General features: G+C 41.4%; 2 protein-coding genes across 7 annotated transcripts in view; one reads left to right on the top strand and one right to left on the bottom strand.

The window, feature by feature from the left end:
- LOC129762698 (uncharacterized) overlaps nt 1-3,361 on the top strand; it is a 363,476-nt gene extending 360,115 nt beyond the window's left edge. For all 3 annotated transcript variants that reach the window (XM_055761201.1, XM_055761200.1, XM_055761199.1), the window contains one exon: nt 3,225-3,361. The gene's annotated coding sequence lies outside the window, so the exon portion shown is untranslated. The remainder of the gene's footprint in view (nt 1-3,224) is intronic.
- LOC129762704 (GDP-D-glucose phosphorylase 1) overlaps nt 1-12,392 on the bottom strand; it is a 141,637-nt gene that overhangs the window by 58,305 nt on the left and 70,940 nt on the right. The window contains exons 1-2 of one of the 4 annotated variants that reach the window (XM_055761210.1): nt 10,418-10,438; nt 9,998-10,239 (exon numbers count right to left, since the gene is read on the bottom strand). The exons of 2 other annotated variants lie outside the window; for them this stretch is intronic. The gene's annotated coding sequence lies outside the window, so the exon portion shown is untranslated. Of the gene's footprint in view, nt 1-9,997; nt 10,258-10,417; nt 10,439-12,392 lie in introns of those variants that run through there. One more of the 4 variants, XM_055761211.1, reaches the window with a different exon arrangement.

Raw genomic sequence — 12,392 nt, 5'->3', positions numbered from 1 at the left:
AAATGCGTTTTTGAGAAAAATGAATTTTAATTTTTTTAAATATTTTTTTTAGCGAAATTTGTTTTCACAAAAATTTTGTTATTTTTTTATGAAAATTTAAACAATTTACTACATTTCATCCTTCAATCCAAATGTTGTAGGTATTATAGTTTTTCAGTTATAATTTTTTGTAAAAAATCAAGAAAAAATTGTTGGCCCTTTTAAAAAAGTAGTCTAATTCTTTTTTGAATAAAGGGTGTGTCACATCAAATTGCATCACAGAAAAAACGCTGTAGAAATTCGCCCAGTAGACCGAACCTTTTGAAAATTTTAGACAGTAAAATAAAAACTATTAAACAACTTTTGGCATTTTCTTTTTATTCATACTTCGAGCCCAAGCCCGTATGCTCGCACCTTCCTCTTTACCCCGTCCATAAGGTTCTGTACAACGTCAGGTTGTAGTTTTTTTTTGAACAGATATCTATTTTCTCTTGAAGTCCGCCTCCGATTTGAGAACTTTTGGGTTCTTCCGGAGGGCCTGCTTCATAATCACCCAATATTTCTCTATTGGGCGAAGCTCCGGCGCGTTGGGCGGGTTCATTTCCTTTGGCACGAAGGTGACCCCGTTGGCTTCGTACCACTCCAACACGTCCTTTGAATAGTGGCACGAAGCGAGATCCGGCCAGAAGATGGTCGGGCCCTCGTGCTGCTTCAATAGTGGTAGTAAGCGTTTCTGTAGGCACTCCTTAAGGTAAACCTGCCCGTTTACCGTGCCGGTCATCACGAAGGGGGCGCTCCGCTTTCCGCAAGAGCAGATCGCTTGCCACACCATGTACTTTTTGGCAAACTTGGATAGTTTCTGCTTGCGAATCTCCTCCGGAACGCTGAATTTGTCCTCTGCGGAGAAGAACAACAGGCCCGGCAGCTGACGAAAGTCCGCTTGACGTAGGTTTCGTCGTCCATTACCAGGCAATGCGGCTTCGTCAGCATTTCGGTGTACAGCTTCCGGGCTCGCGTCTTCCCCACCATGTTTTGCCTTTCGTCGCGGTTAGGAGCCTTCTGAACCTTGTATGTACGCAGGCCCTCCCGCTGCTTGGTCCGCTGGACGATTGAACTTGACAAATTCAGCTCATTGGCGACATCCCGGACCGAACTTCTCGGATCACGTCTAAACTGCTTAACTACGCGCTTGTGATCTTTTTCACTGACGGAGCATCCATTTTTGCCGTTCTTCACCTTCCGGTCGATGGTTAGGTTCTCGAAGTATCGTTTTAGTACTCTGCTGACCGTGGATTGGACGATTCCCAGCATCTTACCGATGACCCGATGTGACAACTCCGGATTCTCGAAATGAGTGCGAAGGATTAATTCACGACGCTCTTTTTCGTTCGACGACATTTTTCCAAATTTACGAAAAATTGACAGTGAAGCATGGCCAACGTGATCTATACACTCTTATCTGATTATAAGCGGAAGCTGAAGATATAATTCCTAAAAATTAAATTTCTACAGCGTTTTTTCCGTGATGCAATTTGATGTGACACACCCTTTATTTCATGTATGCAAAGTTGCCACAACGTTTCGCTGCTATCTGAGATGGTGCTGCCAACTCCTAAGACGATTTATTTACTATGACTCTACATCCCATTGAGATTAGAACTGATTTACTACTCTTCTCACCCATAAGACGAGTTGGCATGAAATTCGTTTTTAGAGAAGTTATCAGGTTTCCAAAAAAAAATTCATCATGGCGATTGGATTTCTCTAAAGCGTATGCATGACGAATAATGGAACATATCGTCATGACGATTGTTTCTAGAGAGTTACCTTCTCAGGTTTCCCAAAGTGGTTTTAGGATTTTCTTGTCGTCGAGTGGCCGTGGTTCGTGTTTACAAAATCACATCACTTACCTCAGTGAATCCTGATACTTACCTGTCCCCACTGACCACTATCCCTCCCATGATAAACGCCAGGGAACCACACTATAGAGGCGACCCTTCTGACCTTCGGGCGGCGAATATCATACTAACATTCCTTCCCTTCCCCTGGTGACTGTAAGGATGTGGCCGGCGTTGTTATTGACTATTTAAAGCACGAATCGCCGAAACTTGCATGGAATGGTTTGCTACCCCCAAGCGTCATTCAGTGTGTTCTTTGTGCAATTTCGCTGGTTCAGGTCAATCACGGAGAGCAACTACGAAGTGTACAGTCCACCCAAGTTCAAGCTCAAGCTTAAGCTCGGCGGTGGACAAAATGGCTTAATTGATCTTCCTGAAACGTAACCTGTAATCGCCGTGGAGAAATTGGGTCTCCATCGTGATTACTACTTTCAATAGAATAATGACCCGAAGCAAACTGACTTCATGGTAAGGATATGCCTGCTCTATAATGTCCGAATTAACTCAAAATACCATTCAACGAACTTGAACACTATTGAGTATGGGAAATCAAGAACCATCTGAAGAATAAAAATTCAGGGAACGAAGCGGAACTTAAAACGACAATTACGGAGATCTGGGAGGCACTTGTGCTCCCTTGGCCGAGTGGTTAGCGTCATAACTAACATGCCGGGTGTTCGGGTTCGATTCCCGTTCTGGTCGGGGGAATTTTTCGTCAAAGAAATTTCCTCCGACTTGCACTGTGATCACGCGTATTCTAGAACTTGCCACTCAGAATGCATTCAAGGCGTGTTATTTGGCATAGAAATCTCAACTAAGTACTAATAAAAATGACGCAAGTAATACTACGTTGAGACGGCGAAGTTCCTCTAGGAACGTTAGTGCCATTGAAGAAGAAGAAGGGAGGCACTTCCGTCCACAGTGACCAGAAATCTCGCCTCGGCGCTTGCAGGAAGTGCTGGACGCCAACAGGGGGCCATACCAAATACTAGGGGAATTGATATTAGTTATCTGTTAACATTTCTAAACTGATTTCAAATTTACTTTTAAGAATAACTTGAACTGTACACTCAATTATGACACGTCTTAATTGAAGATTTTCTGTTTGTATTTTAAACATGAAGTAGAAATATGACCATTTCATTTTTTTTCTTATCACTACATGAGACTAAAATGGATCGATTTTACGATGGAAATAAGTCGCATTCAGTTATTTACTTTCTAACCCCGAGAAACTCAAAAATAACAAACCACCACGAGGTGTATACTAAATTTTGAGATTGACTGTACTGTACACAGGAATCTAATTAAAAAACTTGACCTTCTCCCGATGTTTTTCGTTTGCAGATCTCCTCCCGCCGCTGAGAATCTCCAAGTTGAAAAAGTTCAAGCAGTGGAATGGCGCCTCCATCCTCAATCTCAACCAACTGACGAATTTCCCATCACGCAGACGAAACGGTGACAGCATGGTGACAACAACCACCATCTGTAGGCGTGCCACCTCACCGACCGGGTCCGCTTCCGGTGGCGAATCCAGGCGAAAATCCCACCGCAAACCCCAAAAATCGGACATCGCGATTATCTCCGGCTCGGCTCCGACGCTGACGGGCAGCAGCGGCGGTGGGAACTGTGGACTGTACGCGTTGAAGTGCGATCGAACCGCTGCAAAGCGTGGCATTCTGCTCGCTTTGCCACGCAAGCTAACGGCGGCAGTCGTTGGCGGCGGAGGCGGCGGCGGGGAGGGTCAGCACCGTCGATCGGCGGGAGTGATGGTTCACGAGAAGTTTTCACCCTGCAAGACTGCCGCACTGCCGGCGGCTCCACCGAGGAGGAAGCGTTTCCGGAAGCGAGGAAATCCAATGCGCGCGGAAAAGCCAATCTACTGGGGAGATCAGCTACTGGAGCGGAATCGGAGTGAGCTGTTCCGGATCGCCGAGCGGGGATCGAGCGAGATGCTGAATCGGCGCGAGCCATCGCTACAAGTGATGGCCGGCGGGAGAAGAACTCGATCGGCGGATAATATTCTGACGCTGAAGCGGTACTTTCCGGAAGAGGGTGATGGTGGCGGTGGTGGTGGTGCGGAAAGTGATAGCGATGCAGAACAGACGCGCTCATTGAGGGTTCGTCGGAAGTCTGAGTGGAAGCGGACAACGCTGAAGTACAGCGAAAGTGTGGAGAGTGAAGCGGAAGATCTCGGGAAGGGACATAACTCGGGGAAGGTTAAGCTGAAGAAAGCAAGCGATTTCTCCATCGAAAATCATTCGGACCGGATTGAGGTGCGATTCCGGAGCAATGAAAGCTCAGAAAGTGAGGACACGCCAAAACCTGCGATGCTTCCCAGTCGGGTGGCAGCACTGAGACAGGAAGCTGCAAATGAGGTGGTTAAACCAAAACCAGCGAGGCCGGAAGTGCCCCCGAAGAAAGTGGAACCGAAAACGCCTCCACCGAAAGAGGCGGAACAGTTTGTGAGCGCTAAAGACTTTGCCGAAAACTTCAAACCGCTGGCGGCGGTTCTGCAGGAGTCAATTAAAAATGTCGAGATGAAGCGCAAGTGGATTAATGACTTCTTATCGGGAAGTGATGATGAACTGAGCAAACCGAGACAACCTATGTCTTTGAAAAGTCAGTTCTCCAACGAATCGTTGTCCAAAAAATTTGCACTGGTCGACAAATTCGATCGGCAGCTGGAAGCGTTGGAAGCTGGGAAGTCTCTGAATTCTAACGGTTCCCTGGAGAGTGTCAACATATTCCAGAAGACGAAGGCCAGTTTCAGTGAGTTTGATAGACTGTTTGACGGCGAGAAGGCAAAACCGGGAGTCGTGGAGAAGAACAACGTCAACGTCAAGGAACAAATTTCCATCTTAAATCAGCAACTGAAGCTACGATTTTCCTCTTCCTCGTCACTTGATTCGGACGGAAAACCATTCGGTGCGGTTCCTCCACCGCCCCCTCTTCCGCCTCCGCCACCCGTCAGTACTCTGTCGAAAAGTACGGTCAGCATTCAGGACTATTACAACAACAACAAGCTGCAGCGCGTCCGGTATGTCTCGTCCCCATCGTCATCGCGATGCGCCGATGAAGATCCATCCACCGAACGGGCCGAAGCGGTCAACAATAACATAGTGCTTCCTTATAGTATAGTGCCAGCAGCAACAGCAGCAGTAGAAGAAGAAGAAACAACGGCGGCGAATCAAAACATAGCCGTCGACAGCAACAGCAGCAGCTACCCAACAACTTATAATCAACCTAATAACGACCATATCTTGTGTAATCGTATCAATACTACTCCCCCAACCTATCACGCTATCAGTAGCGCTAATACTAGTAGCAACAACAACAACAACAAGAGTGTTTTTATCGTGGGTGAAATGTTTAAGCGAAACGTGGACTCGGAAATCGCACTCCGGAAACCATCGGTGAAGCGTTATATCAATTACAAGTTCGATGATTACTGTCATATTACCACTGCGACAGCAGCAGCAACAGGGAAAGCCGAGAGTCAAGAGAAAATGTTGTCCAAACTGGGCGGAAAGGGCACCACCGCGCGGTTTTTCAATATCAACGATTTCCACGATGACTGCTACAACAACGAGGAGGGCGTCGTGATTATATAGACGGAGAAGGACTTACAGGTAGAATGTTTTAATAAAAGTACATTACTTATTGAATTGAGATGAAAGGCAAGTCGTATATCCGTATACGTAGAACAGGTAAAAGAAAGCATTGATGGGTTCATAGCGAAGAGCAGCGGTTGCTGCTGCTTCGTAATTGAATGGATTTGATTGGAAAGCGAATGGATGTTGCACTTACACTTAGATTTCATTCAGAATTATCTTCCAACTATCATAAAATTGTTTTACGTTTCACATATGTTTAATTTCACATTTTCATTACACTCACTCTGGACTGGGGATATTGCTTCATAGTTTTTTATAGTTAGGGTAAGTGGGGGGTAATTTGAACCCCCAAAGCCAATCGCCTAATATTTCCAAACCAATACGGTCTAAATAAAAAAATGTCACATTGTATACTAAGCTACACTTGTTTTCTCTCAATCGATAATTTTTAATCATTATATCAAGGTTTAACCGACCAAATACAAGTCGAACTCGATTATCCGGTGTATTGATTTTTTTTTTCACTCCGGATAATCGAATTCTCCGGATAATCGAGTCAAAAAACAAATTTTTTTTAATTGGTTTTTTTGCATGTATTTTTGTTTTTTTTAATATAAAAGAGGAATTTGATTTTTGATTCATCCCCTTAAAGTCAGAAAACACCTTTCTCACATGAAAAAAATAAATTTATCCAGATTCTCTCAGGAGGTGATAGGCGATCATATTTGATGACCGCAAGGTTGACGTGGGACTACCTTAGCTTAGCAATCATTTGTATTGATTAAATTTTTGATTGAATGAAACAATTTCCGAATTCAATTGAATTCAATACATTTGCTTTGTGAGTAAAAAGATTGAACATGTAAGGTCAATTCATGCATTGTGATAGATTATATTCTTCGTTACAAGTAAATCCTTTTACGGACGAAATATGTGAACGGAAAAATAATTAAACGATTTTTTTTTATTTTACATTTGCCTCTGAAGTTTGTATCTCTCAAGTGTACGCACTTCTCGAACCGCGAGTTTGCTTGAAACCTAAAAAATTCATTCGCCTCTAGTGTGCACCATTTTTCCAGGTTCCTAAGTTTAGAAGACCGTGTTAGGGAAATTTGAGGTTTCGGTTTAGGGGATGAAATAAATACACGACTGAACAAGTTGGCTGTCGTCAAAATAATGAACACATCAGTTTATTTCCTCAACTCTTCGATCACTGATACACATATTTTATCATTGTATTTGTTTACTACTTTTCTCTCGCTAGTGGGTTTGGACACAAAGGTCGAATGAGAATGACTCCTACAATTCTCACCCCTTAAGTTTTTCGATAGAATAATTGAATTCAGAATTCGAAAGTTCATGCTTTAATTCTATTAATTCAGAGTGATTATAAATCAATTCAAAAATATACAAAATCATCACGTCTATTGTTAATTGACGTGGGACTACGTCTAACCGGAGTATATGGGGGGTAAAATGAAAACCTAAACACAGAACATGCAGGAAAAATTGAAAGATTCCGAATGCTTATAGCTCGAACATTATTTACTGGATCGGAAAGATGTTTGCATCAATTGATAGGGAATGTTTCTACGCTTCTATCGCAATTAATAAAATGTTATTTTTCATTAGATGAACAATTGAAAAACTTTAAATTGTAAGCGTTATCTTAACGCCCTAACTGCCTCGCTTTGATTGGCCCGATTTACGGTTTCCCCAACACAGCCATATAAACCAAGCAGCCTTGGGGAAATCGACATTGCAGATACATGAAAGTATGGAGACTTTTGTTCTCACCGAAATGTGTTCCCTAACACAGACTTCAAAACCAAGCAGCGTTGGAAAAATCGGCATTGCTAATACATGAAAGTCGGGGGTATTTTTGTTCCGGCGGAAATGTGTTTCCCTAACACAGACTTCAAAACCAAGGTGTCTGGGGAAATTGGCATTGCAAATACACGTAAGTCGGGGGCATTTTTGTTCCGATTGAAATGTGTTTCCCTAACACAGATTTTAAATCCAAGGAGCGTGGAGAAATTGGCATTGCAAATACATGCAAGTCGGGGGCATTTTTGTTCCGGCGAAAAGGTTTTTCCCCAACACAGACTTCAGAACCAAGGTGTCTGAGGAAATTGGCATTACAAATTCATGCAGGTCGGGAGTATTTTTGTTTCGACTGAAATGTTTTCTTTGCATTCTGAAAAGTGTTTTCCTAACTGGGATTACAAAAGCGGGTACGAACACAACGCTTTGGCTCGGTTATTCAAGATTGCATTGACGGATATGCCTTCATATATTCTGCTCACTGAATTTCTACGCATACCATTTGATGATTAGGCAAAATGTTGAAAACCAGTTGTTGCGATTTTGTCCTGGGGATCATGCCAAACGTAAAAGGAATGTAATTTACTTGTAACGAAGAACATAATCTATCACAATGCATGAATTGAGCTTACATGGCATTTATTAAATCTTTTCACTCACAAATCAAATATATTGAATTCAATTAAATTCAGAAATTGTTTCATTCAATCGATACAAACAAATGATTGCAAAGCTAAGGTAGTCCCACGTCAACTTTGCGGTTCTATCATAGATATAACCCACCCATTTTTTTTGTTCCTTTTCGACCGCCTTATTGGAGGCGTCTCAGTGATCTTACGCTTCCGCGACCTTGAAGTTCTTCCAACCTCAGTTTCTTGTTGACTTTGATCTGGAAGTTCGAATTCAGTTGGGCTGTTCGAAAAATACGTTGACCAGGGCTGAACGGGCGCGTCGAACAAATTTGAGTCCGATACAAATCCGTAAAAGTCCTCTCCGTCCTCTTGCTGTTGCTGGAGTGCATTCTCAGTATTTTGGATAACTGGTCGTTCTGGCGAGGCTCGATCGATTAAAAACCTTGTTCTGTTTCGATCCAAAGGCTCTTCCACCAAACGTAACTGTTGCCGATGGGCGGAAAACAGTCGACCGCCAAGAGAAATACTTTACATCTTCCACAGCATTTCCAATCTCTCTCTCCGAGATCTGTTTTATATTGTTTTCGCAATTACCATTTACGCTGACCGACACCATGATGCTTCCCAACACCTCCAATTTAGCTCCATCCACAACGACAAGACGATTATTATATGCATCCAGTTGCAAATGATTGAATTTAGATCTGTAATCTTGTTCATCAACAACGCTAACGGCTGAACCGCTATCAACTTCCATGCGCAATTTGCTATTTTCAACCAATGCTTCTAAGTAACATGGTTCATTAACACGTTTAATAGAAGAGAGTTTCATACAATTCTCCTCGGATTCCGATCCACTATCTTTAATATCTTCTCTTAGTTGCTTGAAATAATCTGTCCTACTAGCAGTTTGAACTGGAGGGGTTTCAGGAACATTAACAAATTTTACATGCGTTCTCTTCTGTCTTTTCATTTCATAACAATATTTCTTCGTATGGCCTTTCTTTTTGCAAAAATTTCATAAATAGGATTTTCTTGGCGTGGAAAATGACCTACTACGACTTCTATTCCAGTTCTCATCATCCCTACTCCTTCTTTCTTGACTTCTAGGTTGACGCGAACTGTAAACTTTCCGTTTGTTACTGTCTATCTGTGCTACTACTGTTAACCTGTTATCATTCATCATCCTTGTACGTACTCCTGCCATTTCTCGATTAACGATAATTTTTTCTGCTTTTGCCAAAGTTAATTCTTCTTCTTCGATTAGTCTTTGCTGTACCTGCTTATCTATAACACCCATTACAAGTTTATCTCTAATGGCTGTTTCCTTAAATGCACCAAACTCGCAGCTCTCTGCTTGTAATTTGACTTTAAGAATGAAATCTTCTGCTGACTCTGATTCTCCTTGCATCATGTTGTAAAATTTGTATCGTTGAAACATATCTGTGTCTGATTTGTCGAAACGACGCTTTAGTGAATCAATAATCACTTCATACGTCAAAGTAGTTAAATCTACACCTGGATGCAAAAGTTTTAATTCACTGAAAGTTTCTCTTCCGCATAACCCAAGGAAGTATGCGATTTTTTCCTCCGCCGAAATTTTATTGATCTTGAAAATCCACTCAATTTGCTCAACATATTGCGCAAAGCTGGTTGAACCAGGAATAAACGCTTCTATGGAGCCTATCAATGGCATTGTTCTCTTGGTAGTGTGATAGAACAAGCGACTATATAAAAGATTGATGCTATAAAAAGATGATAAAATAATGGAACGATTATATAAAAGAATGAATATATAATAGGATGCTAATATAATAGAACAATTCCACTAAAGCTCGGTACTATAATAGGATGCGCATATGAAAGAACGATTATATAAAAGCAATTTAAACACAGCACGGTATCATAAAAGAATGCGCATATAAAGGAATGATTATATAAAAGCAATTTAAATATTAGATAATAATATTAGAGCGAGATGAATAACGACTAAATTTAAAAAAAATATTTTTCCCAAAATAATAAGAACCAAAAAAGAGACACGTACCTTAAATTTTGTTTCAGGGTTTCTCCACCGAGAATGGAAAAAAAACACTGCACCGGCCAAAATCTGGCTCGAACCACAGCAAATGCAACAGCAACCACAACAGCAGTAAGATGGACTGCAACAGCAACAGCAGCGAAAAACCAACAGGAGTAGCAACAGTAAAATGAACCGCAACAGCCACCAGGATAAATCCACTTTCGTTTCAGGATCAAAATAACCGGCAAATTCTGCCGTATTGTTACCTGGCAAAATGGAGAGACAAACAATGAGCCTTCCAAAAATGTATAAAAAGAAAACTTCGGCACAATGCCCGTTGAAGCAAAATTTTGTGTAACGAAAAAAAAAGGATGGCTACTTTTGTCCAAACTAATTGGCACACTTGTACCGCAAACAATACGGCAGCACAATTCAGCCACTTACCTCAATAGAACCACTTTCTTTTTGTTTTGTTTTATTTTGTTAAATACACTTCACTTTCTCACTATTTTCTTTAATCCTCGTCGCCACTTTGAGGTTTCGGTTTAGGGGATGAAATAAATACACGACTGAACAAGTTGGCTGTCGTCAAAATAATGAACACATCAGTTTATTTCCTCAACTCTTCGATCACTGATACACATATTTTATCATTGTATTTGTTTACTACTTTTCTCTCGCTAGTGGGTTTGGACACAAAGGTCGAATGAGAATGACTCCTACAGGAAACACATAGGCAAGCAAGTACAAAAGTACTCGCAGTACTTTAGGCAAACACAATTCGGTCGAAACAAAAATGCTCCCGACTTGCATGTATTTGCAATGCCGATTTCCCCAGAAACCTTGGTTCTGAAGTCTGGGTTAGGGAAAAACATTTCAGTCGGAACAAAAATACCCCCCGACCTGCATGAATTTGTAATGCCAATTTCCTCAGACACCTTGATTCTGAAGTTCATTTCAGTCGGAACAAAAATACCCCCGACTTGCATGTATCTGCAATAGAGATGGACAAACCGTTCACGAACGGTACGAAAGAACTAGTTCGCCGAAAAGAGTGAACGAGCGGTCGTTCTTTTTCAAAGAACGATAGTTCTCCCCACGAACTGATTGCGAGCGAACGGTTTGTGAACGAACTGATTCCGTAAGAATGGATTGCGAGTGAACTGTTTGAGAGTGTACTGTTGGAGAGTGAACTGTTTGTGAACGAACTGTTTGCGAGTGCACCGTATGGGAAAGAACTGATTGAGAGTGAACTGTTTGGGAACGATCGAGTGCAGCTGAACTGATTTGCGCTGGGCGGAAAGGATAAATATAACGAGAACGCTTGTAAGTAAAATAAAACGATTTGTCATTTATGAGCAAAATTCATGTAACGCAGGGTTTGTTTTGTTAATGTATTCTCAATTTTTAGATTAGAAATTAAATTAGATTTAAACAAAACTTATACATATCATATACTTTCTGATTATCAGGAAAAATCTGGGGGAACCTGGGCAATTCATGGATTAGATAAACATGAAATTTTATAGTGAGGGCATGTTGAGAAAAAAGTTTTTTCGTTGCTTTCAATTCATTGTTTGGCCTATTGCGTGTACGTGTTATCGTGATTGTTTGTATGATTGATTGTTAGTGAAAATCGCTGCTGATTTTTTTCCCTGAATGCACATTATGAAATATGATCTTAAATGGAACCTGTGTGTTGTCCAAAAAGATAATATGAAAAATTGCACATATTTTCACATACAGTTTGCGACTTTTAATGAAGCAGCTTATCTTTCCCCACTAAATTTCAAAAATATAAATCCCATACGCACACTATCCAATCCAACGATATCAATTAATAGCTGTCTAGTGATGTTGGGTTCCAGCCAACATTCTATGTTGTTCTTAATATCGCTGAACGAAAGAGCGAAAGAACAGTTCAAAAGAACTGATTCACTTAGATGAACGGTTAGTGAGTATACTGTTCATCAAAGTGAACTGTTTTGCCCATCTCTAATCTGTAATGCCAATTTCCTCACGCTCCATGGATTTGAAGGATGAGTTATGGAAACGCATTTCAGTCGGAACAAAAATGCCCCCGACTTGCATGAATTTGCAATGTCAATTTCCCGACGCTCCATGGATTTGAAGTCTGTGTTAGGGAAACACATTTCAGTCGGAACAAAAATACCCCCGACTCGCATGAATTTGCAATGCCGATTTCCTCCGGGCACCTTGGTTTTGAAATCTCTGTTAGGGAACATATTTTGGTGAGAACAAATACTCTCCATGCTTTCATGTGTTTGCGATGCCGATTTCTCCAACGTTGCTTGGTTTTGAAGTCTGTGTTAGGGAACACATTTCGGTAAGAACGAGAACCCCCCTACTTTCATGTATTTGCAATGCCGATTTCCCCAAAACTGCTTAGGTTTGATGG

The sequence above is a fragment of the Toxorhynchites rutilus genome, chromosome 1 (genome assembly GCF_029784135.1).
Source record: "Toxorhynchites rutilus septentrionalis strain SRP chromosome 1, ASM2978413v1, whole genome shotgun sequence".
In the NCBI taxonomy this organism is placed as follows: Eukaryota; Metazoa; Arthropoda; class Insecta; order Diptera; family Culicidae; genus Toxorhynchites; species Toxorhynchites rutilus.
The sequence above is the reverse complement of the archived record's forward strand: the minus strand, read 5'-3'. Positions and strand labels throughout refer to the sequence as shown.